At 45.6% G+C, this 14,305-nt stretch overlaps 1 protein-coding gene across 3 annotated transcripts in view; it reads right to left on the reverse strand.

Annotated features, from left to right (window-relative positions):
* Nucleotides 1–1,067: 1,067 nt before the first annotated feature.
* Nucleotides 1,068–14,305, reverse strand: part of TWSG1 (twisted gastrulation BMP signaling modulator 1) — a 58,891-nt gene continuing 45,653 nt past the window's right edge. For 2 of the 3 annotated variants that reach the window (XR_012325308.1, XR_012325312.1), the window contains exons 8-9: nucleotides 9,530–13,614; nucleotides 1,068–3,133 (exon numbers count right to left, since the gene is read on the reverse strand). The gene's annotated coding sequence lies outside the window, so the exon portion shown is untranslated. The remainder of the gene's footprint in view (nucleotides 3,134–9,529; nucleotides 13,615–14,305) is intronic. The other variant, XR_012325309.1, reaches the window with a different exon arrangement.

The following is a 14,305-nucleotide window of genomic DNA, read 5'->3' on the forward strand; positions in this document are numbered from 1 at the left end:
AAATTTGTTGGTTGCCTCCTGAGGTTCATTCCTCCCATTTAAGCTATGCAGCATAATCGTTCCCTCTGGTGGCTGAGCCTTTCCGGGATGGTCCTGTAACCCAATCAGAACCAATGAGACCCACCGAGACTTGGGTTGGGCCTTCTAGTAAACTGCAGCATCCTTGCTCTTCTGGTATGGTGTAAATTTATGAGGTCTGGAAAGGTGGCAACTGTTTTGCTCCTACAAGAAGAAAGCCTGAACAGACAGGGTTTAGGAGAAAGGCACCAAAAGAGGCTGAAGACGAAGTCAGTACTGTCAAATGTGCACTAAGAAGAAGAACCTTGCGTTTGTTGCATCATTAGAGCTGCACTGTCAAACCTCACCTGTCTGACCTGTCCTGTAGACGATCCTATAGACTGTTTAGAATTGTGAGCCATAAATTTCCTGTATTGTTTAAATAAGTTTTATTGGGGGGTTTTCTGTATCTCAAAATTCTAAAAGTCATAACTAATTCAGTTGGATTTCTTTTACTAAATGTTGAAAGGTCCTGACTAATACAGGTTCCTACTTAAAGAGAAACTGTGGAAAAGACTTTCAGCGCTGGTTATATGACACAGTCAACAATTCCTCTGCACACAAAGATAGTATAAATAAAATTGGACAAAATTGTCAAACACAACCGATTGTTTCAGGGCATTGGAAGTAAAACACAATTTGAGAAACATCTATTCTTGAAAACTGCTAAAAATTCTAGTAGGAACTGTAGATGTCTGTGAACTTCTCGCCTGAGGCTGCTTCTTTCCTGCCCTGTTGCCCCAGAACTATAGTTTTACTAGTGTAGTTTTAACTAGTGTAGGTGGGGCTAGCCAAGAAAACGAGTAGCTTTGCTGCTGGAGGGGGTGGACTTGATTTGTGGTGGGAGGTCAAACACCATGGCTTTGACAGCTGAAGGGAATATTATAATAGTGCATCTGCTATGGAAGACAGCATGGTGGTTCCTCAAAATATTAAACACAGAATTACCATTTGCTCCAGCAATTCCCCTTCTGAGTATATACTCAACTGAAATCAGAGACTCAGAGATATTTGTACATCCATGTTTATAGCAGCATTATTTGCAATAGCCTAAAGGTGGAAGCAACCCAAGTATCCATTGATGGATGATTGGGTAAATAAAACGTACTATATACATACAATGGAATATTATATAGCCTTTTAAAAGAAAGAATTTCTAACACATGTAAAACAAATCATGAGAATAGAAAGGAGAAAATGACAGTTGCAATTGGAGATTTAAAATTCCTCTTAGCAATTGATAGAACAAGACAAAGTCAACAAGGGTATAGAAAACCTGAATTACACTAGCAACCAACTTGAAATATTTGACAACTATAGAAAACCATCCAACAACATCAGAATACACATTCTTTTCAAGCACAAATGAAACATTGTCCAGAATAGATCATATGGTAGGCCACAAAACAAGTGTCTGAAAATTTTAAAAGGATTGAGAACATACAAAATATGTCTCCTACAATGGAATTAAATTAGACATCAACGACAGAAAGAAATCTGAGAAATTCCCAAATATTTGGAAATTAACACATTTTTAAATAACCGATGGGCCAAAGAAGAAATCACAGGGAAAATTAGAAAATATCTAAAACTGAATGAAAAGAAAAATGTCAGATTTAAGGGAGGCAGCTAAAGCCGTGCTTAGAAGGAAATTAATGTCATTTTAAAAACTTACACTAGAAGGAAGACAATCTAAACTTCCAACTTACATTCCCACAAAAGCTTGCTCAAGAAAGTAGCAAAAGAGGAGTGAATCAAACCTAAATTAAGTAGAAGTAAGGAAATAGTGACGATCAGAATAGAAATCAATGAGTTAAAAAAAAAGAAAAGAGAGGGACTTTCCTGGTGGCACAGGGGTTAAGAATCCACCTGCCAGTGCAGGGTACACAGGTTTGAGCCCTGCTCCAGGAAGATCCCACATGCTGCAGAGCAACTAAGCCCATGTGCCACAACTACTGAGCCTCAATATTAAAGAAACAAGCAACCCAATCCAAAAATGGGCAGAAGACCTAAACAGACATTTCTCCAAAGAAGATATACAGGTTGCCAACAAACACATGAAAAGATGCTCAACAGCACTAATCATTAGAGAAATGCAAGTCAAAACTACAATGAGGTATCACCTCACACCAGTCAGAATGGCCATCATCAAAAAATCTACAAACAGTAAATGCTGGAGAGGGTGTGGAGAAAAGGGAACCCTCCTACACCATTGGTGGGAATGTAAATTGGTGCAGCCACTATAGAAAACAGTATGGAGGTTCCTTAAAAAACTAAAAGTAGAGTTGCCATATGATCTGCCAATCCCACTCCTGGGCATACATCTAGACAAAACTATAATTCAAAAAGATACATGCACCCCTATTTCACAGCAGCACTATTTACAATAGCCAAGACATGGAAACAACCTAAATGTCCATCAACAGATGAATGGATAAAGAAGATGTGGTGTATATATACAGTGGAATACTACTCAGCCATAAAAAAGAATGAAATAATGCCATTTGCAGCTACATGAATGGACTTAGAGATTATCATACTAAGTAAATCAGAAGGTCAAATACTGGGACTTCCCTGGTGGCGCAGTGGTTAAGAATCCGCCTGCCAATTCAGGTGACACGGATTCAAGCCCTGGTCCAGGAAGATCCCACATGCCACGGAGCAACTAAGCTTGTGCACCACAACTACTGAGCCTGTGCTCTAGAGCCTGCGAGCCACAACTACTGAGCCTGCGCACCACAACTACTGAAGCCCGCATGCCTAGAGCCTGTGCTCCGCAACAAGAGAAGCCACCGCAATGAGAAGCTCAAGCACCGCAACTAAGAGTAGACCCCGCTCACTGCAACTATCTTCTAACAGACTGAATCCCTGCAACCCTCAGTTGGGAAGCGCTGCCCTGCGGCAATGAATCTGGTTTGTTAAGTCGCTGCTGTGACGTCATCCAGGACTCAGCCAGGAGTGGGAGGTGCTCTAGAATTTTCAGGTCTCCCTCTTCCTCCAGTCAGTTCCTCCATCTCAGACTCCATGGGCTGAGCCATTCACGTGGGTCCTTTGTTACCCCCACGTGGGTGAGAATCTGGAAATACAATTTTACAATTTAAAAATGACATCGGTATTTTTTGTCAATCGAACTACACTTGGTGAAATCCCTTCTGCACTAACTTGAGGAAGAATCAGACCTCGAGTCCGCATTTCCGGCTCATGGGTCTCCCCTGGTGTCTCAGCAGTTGTTAGAGCGATGAAAGCTGAGGTGCGGGGGTGGGGGGATGGGGGGATAGGGGGAGCGGGCAGAGCTGCCCTGGAGAAGCTCCAAGCCAGAGGCAGGGCCTCAGATGCACATCCGCTCCGGCCCTGCCTGACCCCACCCACATTTGTCGTGTTGTCCATTTTAGTAACTTACACCAGCTAACTAGGAAGGAGATTCTGTGCCGTTCTTATGAAAAACAAACCACCAGTTAGCATTACATTTGAGGTTGTTTGAAAGTTCTGTGAAAGAAAAGCCCAACCGTGATCTTGGGACAATTAATTTTAAGACACGTGATTTCAAAGGCTATAATTATATTTCAAGAATATTGCTGATCACCAACATTTGAAATATGCTTTTGCTCCCCCTTTCACAAAGATCATTTTGACATGTTTGCATCTGGGAATTTCTTTCTTGGCAACACTTGTAAAAGCATTGAACTGGGTAAAACTGACATTCTAAGCATTCTAAGTCTGTCCTTGATTCTTTCAGAAAAGAGAATAAGGAATAAAAGGGAAGGGAAGGCCATTTAACATCATTAAAACGTCGTCAAAGGTTTGACAGGCTTGTGCTATGGAAAACCTAAAACAAAATGGAAGTAGTTTCAAAAGGATGAATTTGGGGATTTTCCATAACTTTCCCCACCTCCTTTGCAGAGATGTAGAAGCTGAGGCCAAGTGATATTAGGGGACCCCGTCCAACCCCAGGACACAGCCTGGTTAATAGCAATGCTCCTTCTGGACAGGTCACCACACATCCAGTCCAGGTAGGAGGCCCCACCAGTCTCTCTGCAGATCATTTTCATCACCTGCCTCCTAATTCTAAATCATCACCATTTAGATCATCACTATCATCTAAATCAGCAGCAGCAGCAGCAACAGAAAGAGCACAAACAGCCACCTTCTAATTTTAAAAGTATGTTTGTTGGGCTTCCCTGGTGGCACAGTGGTTGAGAATCCACCTGCCAATGCAGTGGACATTGGTTTGATCCCTGGTCCGGGAAGATTCCACATGCCGTGGAGCAACTAAGCCCGTGAGCTACGACTATGGAGACTGCGCTGTAGAACCCATGAGCCACAACTACTGAGCCTGCGTGCCACAACTACTGAAGCCCATGCGCCTAGAGCCCATGCTCCGCAACAAGAGAAGCCACCACGAGAATCCCACGCAACACGAGAGTAGCCCCCATTCACTGCAACTAGAGAAAGCCCGCACGCAGCAATGAAGACCCAACTCAGCCAAAAATAAATAAAATAAATTTATAAAAATAAATAAATAAAAGTATGTTTGTTAAAAAGAGTGAGACGGCTCTACATATGCTGACATGGAATACTGTAATGTATTCAGTGCAAAAAGCAAGCCACAGAGAAGTAAATTCAATATGAGTCCATTCTTTTTTTAAAAAAGATGTGTGTGTATATGCATGGTTTAAAAAAAATAAATGGAATCTCACACACACAAATGTCAGCTGATAAAAACAACAGGCCCAAAATGGAGTCACTTATGCTAAGCCCCATGTCACCAAACCAAGACATAACTTAATTAAAGGATTGACTCTCCCAGGAATGGAATCTTAATATATAAATAGACACTATACATTGCATGTTTACTCCTATTTTCAAAAAGAAAAAGTGAATAAAAATGATTTAAAAAAATCAGGGGGGCTTCCCTGGTGGCGCAGTGGTTGAGAGTCCGCCTGCCGATGCAGGGGATACGGGTTCATGCCCCGGTCCGGGAAGATCCCACATGCCGCGGAGCGGCTGGGCCCGTGAGCCATGGCCGCTGAGCCTGCGCGTCCGGAGCCTGTGCTCCGCAACGGGAGAGGCCACAACAGTGAGAGGCCCACGTACCGCAAAAAAAAAAAAAAAAAAAAAAAAAAAATCAGGGGACTTCCCTGGTGGCGCAGTGGTTAAGAATCCGCCTGCCAATGCAGTGGACACAGGTTCGAGCCCTGGTCCAGGAAGATCCCACAAGCCATGGAGCAACTAAGCCCGTGCGTCACAACTACTTAGCCTGCGCTCGAGAGCCCGTGCTCCGCAACCAGAAGCCACCACAATGAGAAGCCAGTGCACTGCAACGAAGAGTAGCCCCTGCTCGCTGCAGCTAGAGAAAGCCCGCGCGCAGCAACAAAGACCCAACACAGCCAAAAATAAATAAATAAATAGATAGCTAGTGGGAAGCAGCCGCATAGCACAGGGAGATTAGCTCGGTGCTTTGTGACCACCTAGAGGGGTGGGATAGGGAGGGTGGGAGGGAGGGAGACGCAAGAGGGAAGAGATATGGGAGCGTATGTATATGTATGGCTGATTCACTTTGTTGTGGAGCAGAGACTAACACACCATTGTAGGGCAACTGTGCTCCAATGTAGATGTTAAAAAAATAATAATAATAATGACCTATATGGGAAAAGAATCTGAAAAAGAGTGGATATATGTATATGTATAACTGATTCACTTTGCTGTACACCTGAAACTAACACAACATTATTAATCAACTATACTCCAATAAAAATAAAAATAAATAAATAAATTTATTTTTAAAAAAATCAGGAATGGCTTAGGTAGGTGGGTGACCTGCCTTGTAGACCCCTGCCATCTGTCACCTAAGGGAAAGTGATCAACCCACTTTCGCACCATGGATAACCTCCTTGTCCTGCTCCCTTCTGCCTCGAAAAGTCTCTCATTTTTTACAGCTCCTCGGAACTCCTTTGTATCTGCTAGATTCAGGAATCGTTGAATAAAGCCAACAGATCTTTCAAATTTACTCAGATGCACTTTGGTTTTTAACCAAATCCACAGAGGACTTCGTGGAGGGTGCCTTCCTCCCTCCCTCCATCCAGGGGAGCTCAGGCCCCATGCTGCCCTCCACTCTGTGAGGTCCTCCCTGAGCCCCCAAGGCTGCCCTGGGGCTGCCATGGAGCCGCCTGCAGGCCCAGTGAGGGGGGCCCCTGGGGATCTCCCCAGCCCACCACCCATGGGGGGTGTAGGATGGACACGATCAGAGGAGGAAGTTAGACACAAATTCCCCTGAATTTGAAAAGGCTGATCCCAATGAGGGGGCTGTTCTCTAGGAGGACCATAGGTGCCCCCAACTTCGTCTAAGGGGACACCCCTCAGATGCTCCTCACCTGCCCCAAAGTTTCCATCTTCCGGCCCCTCCACTAGAACCGCATCCCCATTGCCTGCCTTCTCTGAACTGCCCCTCCACTGCTCAGCAGGGCTGAGGTCCCCCTTCTCTTCCTGAGGGTCTACCGGACCCCTTTCCTTTGTAAAATCGCACCTCCTTCTCCACTCTGGGAAGTGCTCCAGAATCAAATTCTTTTGGGTTTTGTGATCTTGGTGAGTGAGGAGGGGGAAGGCAGGACCAGTCTTCCTAGGAGTGGAGGGGGTACTGGGGGGTCCTGTCTGTCAAATGTACAAATACTCTGAGAGACTCGGGATGTAAGGGAGGGAGTGGGAGGGGGTAAGAGCGTGCGAAGGGCTTTAACTTTTCACTCCGTGTGTTTCCATATTGTTGCTTTTTTTTTTAAACAACGAACATGAATTCATGTTTCACTTGCGTAATTACAAAGATGAAACAGAGGGGCTTCCCTGGTGGCGCAGTGGTTGAGAGTCCACCTGCCGATGCAGGGGATACGGGTTCGTGCCCCGGTCCGGGAAGATCCCACATGCCGCGGAGCGGCTGGGCCCGTGAGCCATGGCCGCTGAGCCTGCGCGTCCGGAGCCTGTGCTCCGCAATGGAAGAGGCCACGACAGTGACAGGCCTGCATACCAGAAAAAAAAAAAAAAAAAGATGAAACAGAGGTTCAGCCTGTCCTCGACAGTGTGCCCTGCTGATCCTCAGGCATTGATTTTTCCAAGTTTGAGGAAAAAACTTTTAAGTTTTAGGTAGCACCGAGAGACTGTACACATTTTATCAAATCTAATTCTGTCACCACTTGAGCATTTTCAAGACTGCAGTGATACTTGGTCTTAAGGAAGGGTTTCCCATAGAACATCAAACAAGGGCTCAATCGGAGCTTGCTTTTAAGGGGCTGATCTGACCCTCAGCAGAGCAGCTGGTCAGTCCGTATCCCAAGTTATGTTGGTTTCTTGGTCCACTTTGGTGACTATCTTTTTCAAGGTATGATCCATTGCTGCAGTCTTTCCTGTAGACTGAGGTCTCCAGGAAGCATGAGCTTCCACTGATTTCCGAGGGCCCGAGACACGCCTTGAGTCACCTTGGCTTTGAAAGCTCCTCTGCTGTCACTTTGAATTGAAAGAGGCAACCCAAAACAAGGGGTCATTTCTCTGAGTAAGGCCTTTGTTCCCTAGGAAGGTTTCTCTGTCCTGCGTGGAGAAGCTTCACCCCATCCTGTGAAGGTATCACAAACACCAGCAAATATCTACAATGTCCCCCGGCCCCTGGTATAACAGTGAAGTCTATTTACCAATCGTCTCCTGGTTTTGTCTCTCAGGTTTGCACCTCTTTTATCATCGGGGGTGGCCCGGTTTTAAGATTGTTTCTGGTGCAGATCAGGCAATTTTGTGTTACCTTTTGGATGGTCCTTTGCATTTGTGGAGCAATAATAAACTTGCACAGCTCATGAGCGGTTGCATTCCTCCCATGTTGGGTTCCTTGATGCAGACCCCTAGTAATTCTTTCCCTTAAATGCTTGGGCCTCTGTGGTTGTTCGGTACTGATGACCATCTAAATCTCATGAAGTTAGAGTCAGCATGAAACCTCCCTGCGTCTGCTCTCTCTGGATGCTAAGCCTTAAACAGGGAGAGGTCCACACCTGAGATGAGTGCTAGGGCCTGAGGATCTGGGTTTTGGGTTCTGGCCGCCTGTTTTGCGGCCTGATAGTTACATAGTAAAGGAAATAATTTGGCTGTTCAGTCTTTTGGTGGCCCCGGCAATGTCCTGTGGCTATTCTTCCCACACTGTAACAGAGTCTAGTAAGGCCAGTATCCCCTCTGTGTGTTTAGTTTCTTTCCTTCCTGATGTTAGTAGACCTCTCTTTCCATCTGGCCCCATGTGCATGCACGACAGAGAATGCAAACTTAGAATCAGTATAAAAACCTTTTTCTTTGCTCCAAGCTGCAGGGCTCTGTGGGGGCCTCTGAGCTCGGCCTTCTGGGCAGATGTACCTGGAGGGGGTTCTGCTCCTAGGCCTTCCTGATGAGCTACGATTGCACAGCCCCGTCCATGAAGCTGCTCCATCTGTAACCGTTTCCACATCTGAATTTTCTAATCTGATCAGTCAGGTCAGCTCTGTTAGAACACACTTCAATTATCTGTATGGTAGGGAATGCCTTAGAGCTTTCCTCAGTCCAGCTTAATGACTCACTGTCATTTCCTTTAAGAGCTTCATATAGGGATTTGGCCATGAGTCCAAAGTTAGGAATCCAAGTATGACAAAACCCAGCCATTCCCAGCATCCTCCTGGTTGCCTTCTGGTGGTGGGTACAGCCACCCTAGCCCATGCTTCCCTTCGGTCTGGCAATAAGTCTCTTTGTCCTCTTGATAACTCAAATCCTAGATATTTTACAGTTGGTGGAGACATTTGTGCTTGTCCCTTGGAGACTTTCCATCTCCAGTCTGCCAGAAAGTTTAAAGTAAGGATTGTATTTGGTCTGAAACTGCCTTAGTTTTACTAGCAATGAGTATATCATCCACATATTAGAATAAGACTCCCTCATATAATTGGAGATCCCTTAAGTCCTGGGCTAAGGCTTCCCTGAAGATGGTGGGGGCCTGCTTCCATCCTTGTGGGAGGCCCATTCAACAATTTTGTTCTTTTATATTAGTGTCTGTATCGTCCCATTCAAAGGCAAATAGTTACAGGAATTCGGGACTTAGGGGTCTGTAGTAAAAGGCATCTGTTAAGTGCAGCAGAAGTCCAGATAAAAGTCTCCAGATAAAGTTGTAAGCAAAGTATAAGGATTTGGCACCACCGCATGTGTATCCTCTACACATTAACGGCCCTTAAAACCTGTATAAACCAGTCATCTCTGGTCCCAGGTTCTTGTACCAGCAGGATGGGAGTGTTATATGGGATTGACAAGGTCCGATTAATTGGCATTTAAGAAAGCTGCTTATCAGAGGCTTTATCCCTTCCTTTGCGTCCCTCTTTAAAGGGTGTTGCTTTAAATTTGGAGCCTGGGCACCTGGATGGAGTTTTACTACTGTTGGGTCAGACATCCAGGCTCTTCCCGGCCTCCTACCAGCCCAAACATATGCTCTTACCTTTTGTAGAATTTCTTCAGGAGCTCCTGGGTGAGGCTTGTTTCCCCGGAGTAATAGTGCAGCTTGAAGGGCGGAAGCCTGATCTGAGAATACTTTAATGTCTATTTTTTCTGGTGAGGAAATCATTTAATTTTGTTAGTAGATCCCAGAAGGGATCTCCCAGAAGGAGATCCTACTCCCAGAAGGAACTAGGGCATTGAGGCATATACAGAAAGCTGTGCTTTAAATACGTTTTCCCCAATTATATAGATCAGAGGTAGGAAGGGGGGAGGGTGCACACATACAAAACCCCTGGTTGACCTTGATCCTCTGGACCTGCAGGAACTCGTCTCCACGGATATGGCCCTGCCTGAAGCAGAGGACCCCTGGGTCGAATTGAATACCCTGGTGGGTTCAGGGAGGGGAGACCGATCCCCTTGACTGTCTGGTAAGGAAGGTGCAGGGCTGGGGCAGGACCTGAGACCCCCGGAGGACTTTTGGTGGAAGCCTGGACTCCGCGGGCAGGGATCCCCCTTCTCACAGTGTGGGGGCTGCAGGAGGCGCGAGAGGAGGAGCCAGATGTAGTAAGTCGAGGTCATTAGGCTCTGGCTCAGGCAAGACAGGCTTTTTCTGAGGGTCTTCCCTCCGCCGCTGATGAAAAATGTACAAAATAACCTAGAAAAACCAGTTGAGGTCAAATGTCAGGAGCCCAGGACTTGTACCTGTTACACTTGATCCGAGGGGAGTTGACCATCGATGGTAGGATAGCCCCGTGGTCTCCACCGGGGAGTCCATCCTCTGAAGGCCCACTGGGTTCCTCCACTGTGGTGCTCGATACAATTTACTTCTGGGCAGCAAAACCACAGAAGAGCCTGGAACAACCGTCTTTAACAAACACCTGCCGCCTCTGCCCGGCCTCTGTGGATTGCGCCCGACGTTGACCAGAGTCTCATCAGAAACTCCAGGTCTGCGTGATGCTGCAGCATTGGCTGCACCTGGGAAACCCTTGTGTTCATGGGAGACGGAGGGAAGCACCAGGTTTGCCCATCTGCGGCTCAGAGCACGCTTTGCTCCTTGTGGGGGAGCACCTGGGCACACCCGGGCCTGCCCCTCCACCCCTCTACCCTCAGCGCTGGTTCTGAGGGCTGAGCGAGCCCCTCCAAGGATGGCCATTTAGAGAGAGAGAGAGAGAGAGAGAGGGAGAGCTAGAGAGAGAGAGAGCGAGCAAGCAAGCAGCCCCTAGGTTAAGGCTTCATCGATACCCCGGTTTCAAACAGTCTGTGGACTGCAAATCTCTGGAAAATGGCCTTCCCTCACTCCCCACAAAAGCAGAGGGGAAACAAGAACCTTAGGATTTAGGAACCAATTCTGTCTCCTACTTTGGTTTCTGGAAAGAAGCAGGCAAATGTGGTGGTATCTATCCACAGCTTGGCCGTGAGAATTCCCGGGACAAGAGACTGGGGAACGGTCGTCCCAACGATGAGCAGCTCTGACGAGGCTCACCGAGGGGACAGTGGAAAGCTTTCCCCTAGAGGAGAGTGTCCAGAGCTGTGGCCTAGAGGTCTGTCTGTCCGGCAGCTCCAGGACTGCAGCCGATACGGTCACAGCCTAATAGTTCCCCCGTGTGCTGAGTGCAGGCTTGCCTGTTGCAGAGGAGCCTCGGGGAGTCCAGGCTCCACGTCACTCACCACCTTGGACGGTGAGGAGGGCGGGAGAGGTGACGGTATCACCCTGAAGAAAGTGAGGGGCTCTCTTAGACCCAAAGTTGAACTTGAGAGAGGAACTCAGGAAGATACAGGGTAAAATACTCAAGCCCTCACTTCCTTTCTGAGCATGTACGGGTATAATCTTCCTGGTAGATGACCAAAATAGTTTACCTCCCCAGCAGAGATCACAGACAAGATAATCTAGACATCTGGGCAATTTCCAGGTAGAATACACTCAGCCCAAGGTCTCCATTGAGCCCTTGGCCTCTGGTACCATTGCCAATGTTTGTTCCTCCCAGCAAACTTTCCTTTTAAACATACGCATATATATACACACTTAAGCAGTTCAATTTTAACTCCCTCAATTTTGTATGAGTTTGGCTCATACAAAAGAATGTTAAAATTGTCAGTGAAGATAAGAAACAAGGTCCTACTGTACAGCACACGGAACTATATTCAGTGTCCTGTGATGAACCATAATGGAAAAGAACATGAAAAAGAATATATATATAATATACCTGTCATTTTGCGGTATAGCAGAAATTAACAACATTGTAAATCAACTATACTTTAATAAAATTAAAAAAAAAATTTTCAGTCAGGAAAACCCAAAATGTGTCCAATTGTATAAAGGCTCGTCCCTTGTAAGAAATGGGGATAAAGCTGATTTCACCTGATTTCTCCTCTCTTTTGCAAAACAAGTGTAATTGTAAAATAGTATTATAATTCAAAGACACATTCTTGGGCCATTTTTTCCCCCGACTCCAGCTGATATTGGGGCCAGGCAATACTACAAAAGAAAATAATTTTCTTTTTCAAAACTCCAGTATACCATCTACAGTAGGAAGTCATACAGAACAAGAACATAGTATGTTAAAATTTACAGAATAAAAGCACATAGCAAAAAGAACCGTATTGTTACCAGAAAGGACAGGTACAAACAGAGCAAAGCACTGAACTTGCTGATAGAGTTCCATACACACATGCTTCTTAGACATTACCTGCATTAGAAACATTGTCTCCAGCTTCAAGATACTTCAGCCTTCTCAGGCCACCCTCTAGACCTCTTTACCATTTAGAAGCTATTTTCAACAACCCCTCTAAAATTTTTCTTAACAAGTTTTGTTTGTGTTTGGAAGATTTTTTTGCTTGTTTGTTTTACACTTGGCTAAATGTAGGCCAAGTATGACTACTGTATTTTTTATTGAAACTGAAAGTAATTATATAAAATCCTTGTTTGTTTTGTTACTGCCTTTACAATCTCAACCTTCCTTAAATGTCTAATAACATTGCCCCACCTGTTTTGTTTCTCTTTCATCTCTGCCTTTCATTAAGGCACTAAAGACACACAGCTATGCTTTTTAATCCATGCTGACCACCCATTCAGAAAGAGACGATTTCTCCTAGCTCCCATTTCTCCTTTACCTTCTCACCTCAACAAGGTAATCAGGTCTGGTTCCATCAATAATACACACCTGTATCAATACCACCAGACAATCATATTAGGCACAGGTGAAAACCCGACACCTCCATAGGGCAATGTTTCTAGACAGGAGCAATGTCTTATCTCCTGAGTCAGGGGACTCATTACTATCAGGTTTAATAAAGTTTTGCTAAAGTCATCCAAGAGCCAACACCTATTGGCCAATCCGAGCAATAAAACAGTCAGACAAACCCAAAACCCTGGGACTCTGACCCAGGATTCGGGACTCTAACCAGATCCTCTGAGTACCTCAGTGGCTGTGACCTATTATATTATCTCTCCAGGGTGGGACTCCACAAGCCTGACAAGGTTATTAGACAATTTAGGCACAGGTGCATTTTCACAAGGTTACTCACCCTGAAGACATCTGATATAGGAGCTGTTTCTTCTCAAAAGTGCAAGAAGCTCTGAGGAGACTGGAGCACCGTGGTGGGGAAGCAGGAATCCAACAGCCCACCCTCTAGGCAAATTCGGTCTAGGTGGCCCAGCCACTCAGGGTCAGTGGCAAGGGCCCACAACCCACTCGGTGAATAAAATAAATTTAGTAAAAGAAAAAAAAAAAAAGAGCCTGAATCAGTGATTTACAAATGTAGCCAGTTTAATATTGTCATGAATTGTATCAGATGTTCAGATGTTGCAAAAAAAAAAAAAAAGGACTGTCTGATTATATGCCACTTACATGGAGAGATTTAAGAGTAAAGAGACCTGACACGATGTGCCATTTTAAAGGTGTATCGGGGCTTCCCTGGCGGCGCAGTGGTTGGGAGTCCGCCTACCGATGCAGGGTACATGGGTTCACCCCTGGTCCGGGAGGATCCCGCATGCCGTGGAGTGGCTGGGCCCGTGAGCCATGGCCGCTGAGCCTGCGCGTCCGGAGCCTGTGCTCCGCAACAGGAGAGGCCACAACAGTGAGAGGCCTGCATACCGCAAAAAAAAAGATATATCAACTGTACAGCCCTGGCTTCACGCTTCTCACAGTGGTCCATGGGGTTGTCATAGGGATGGCCAAGTTCCCTGGGCTAAGAATGCAACATGTGCACAACATATTTAGGGGTGGAAGCATTTAAAAAGGAAGACTTGCTTACTTGGGGTTGTTCACCATCTTGCCATTTGCTTTAAGCACCCACACTGTTCTGCATTCTTGGGTTTTCATCAAGTGTCAGGGACCAGCCTTTGTTTAGAGCAATATTCCAGCATTTGTTATGCAGATGTGGTTTTGCTTGATTTCCATGTGTTTGCTGCTTTACAGATGCTCTGATTGTTCATTATGCAAACCTAGTTTTGGGGACCTCATAAATTCTGAGGTGGCTCATGCTGTTAAACAAGGAAGCTGGTCAAAATTTGTTTTGTCCTCTTACTTCAAACAGTTCTTCTTTCTCTCTTTCTTTTTGTTTGCCATGTGCCAATGTCCAAGTTTTCAGTAATTTTCCAGCTGTTGAATGGAGCTTCCTTTTTTTGCCCCACAAATACGCAGTTTGAAAGGATGCTTGACCCAAGAGCATTGCCCTGGTTGGAGAGTGGTGTTGGATCATAACAATTTGCCTCCCACCCTCCCATATTTTGGTACCATGATAACCAGAGTCACTGTTCTGTGTGTGTCTTTTATTT

The sequence above is a fragment of the Tursiops truncatus genome, chromosome 13 (genome assembly GCF_011762595.2).
Source record: "Tursiops truncatus isolate mTurTru1 chromosome 13, mTurTru1.mat.Y, whole genome shotgun sequence".
NCBI lineage: Eukaryota > Metazoa > Chordata > Mammalia > Artiodactyla > Delphinidae > Tursiops > Tursiops truncatus.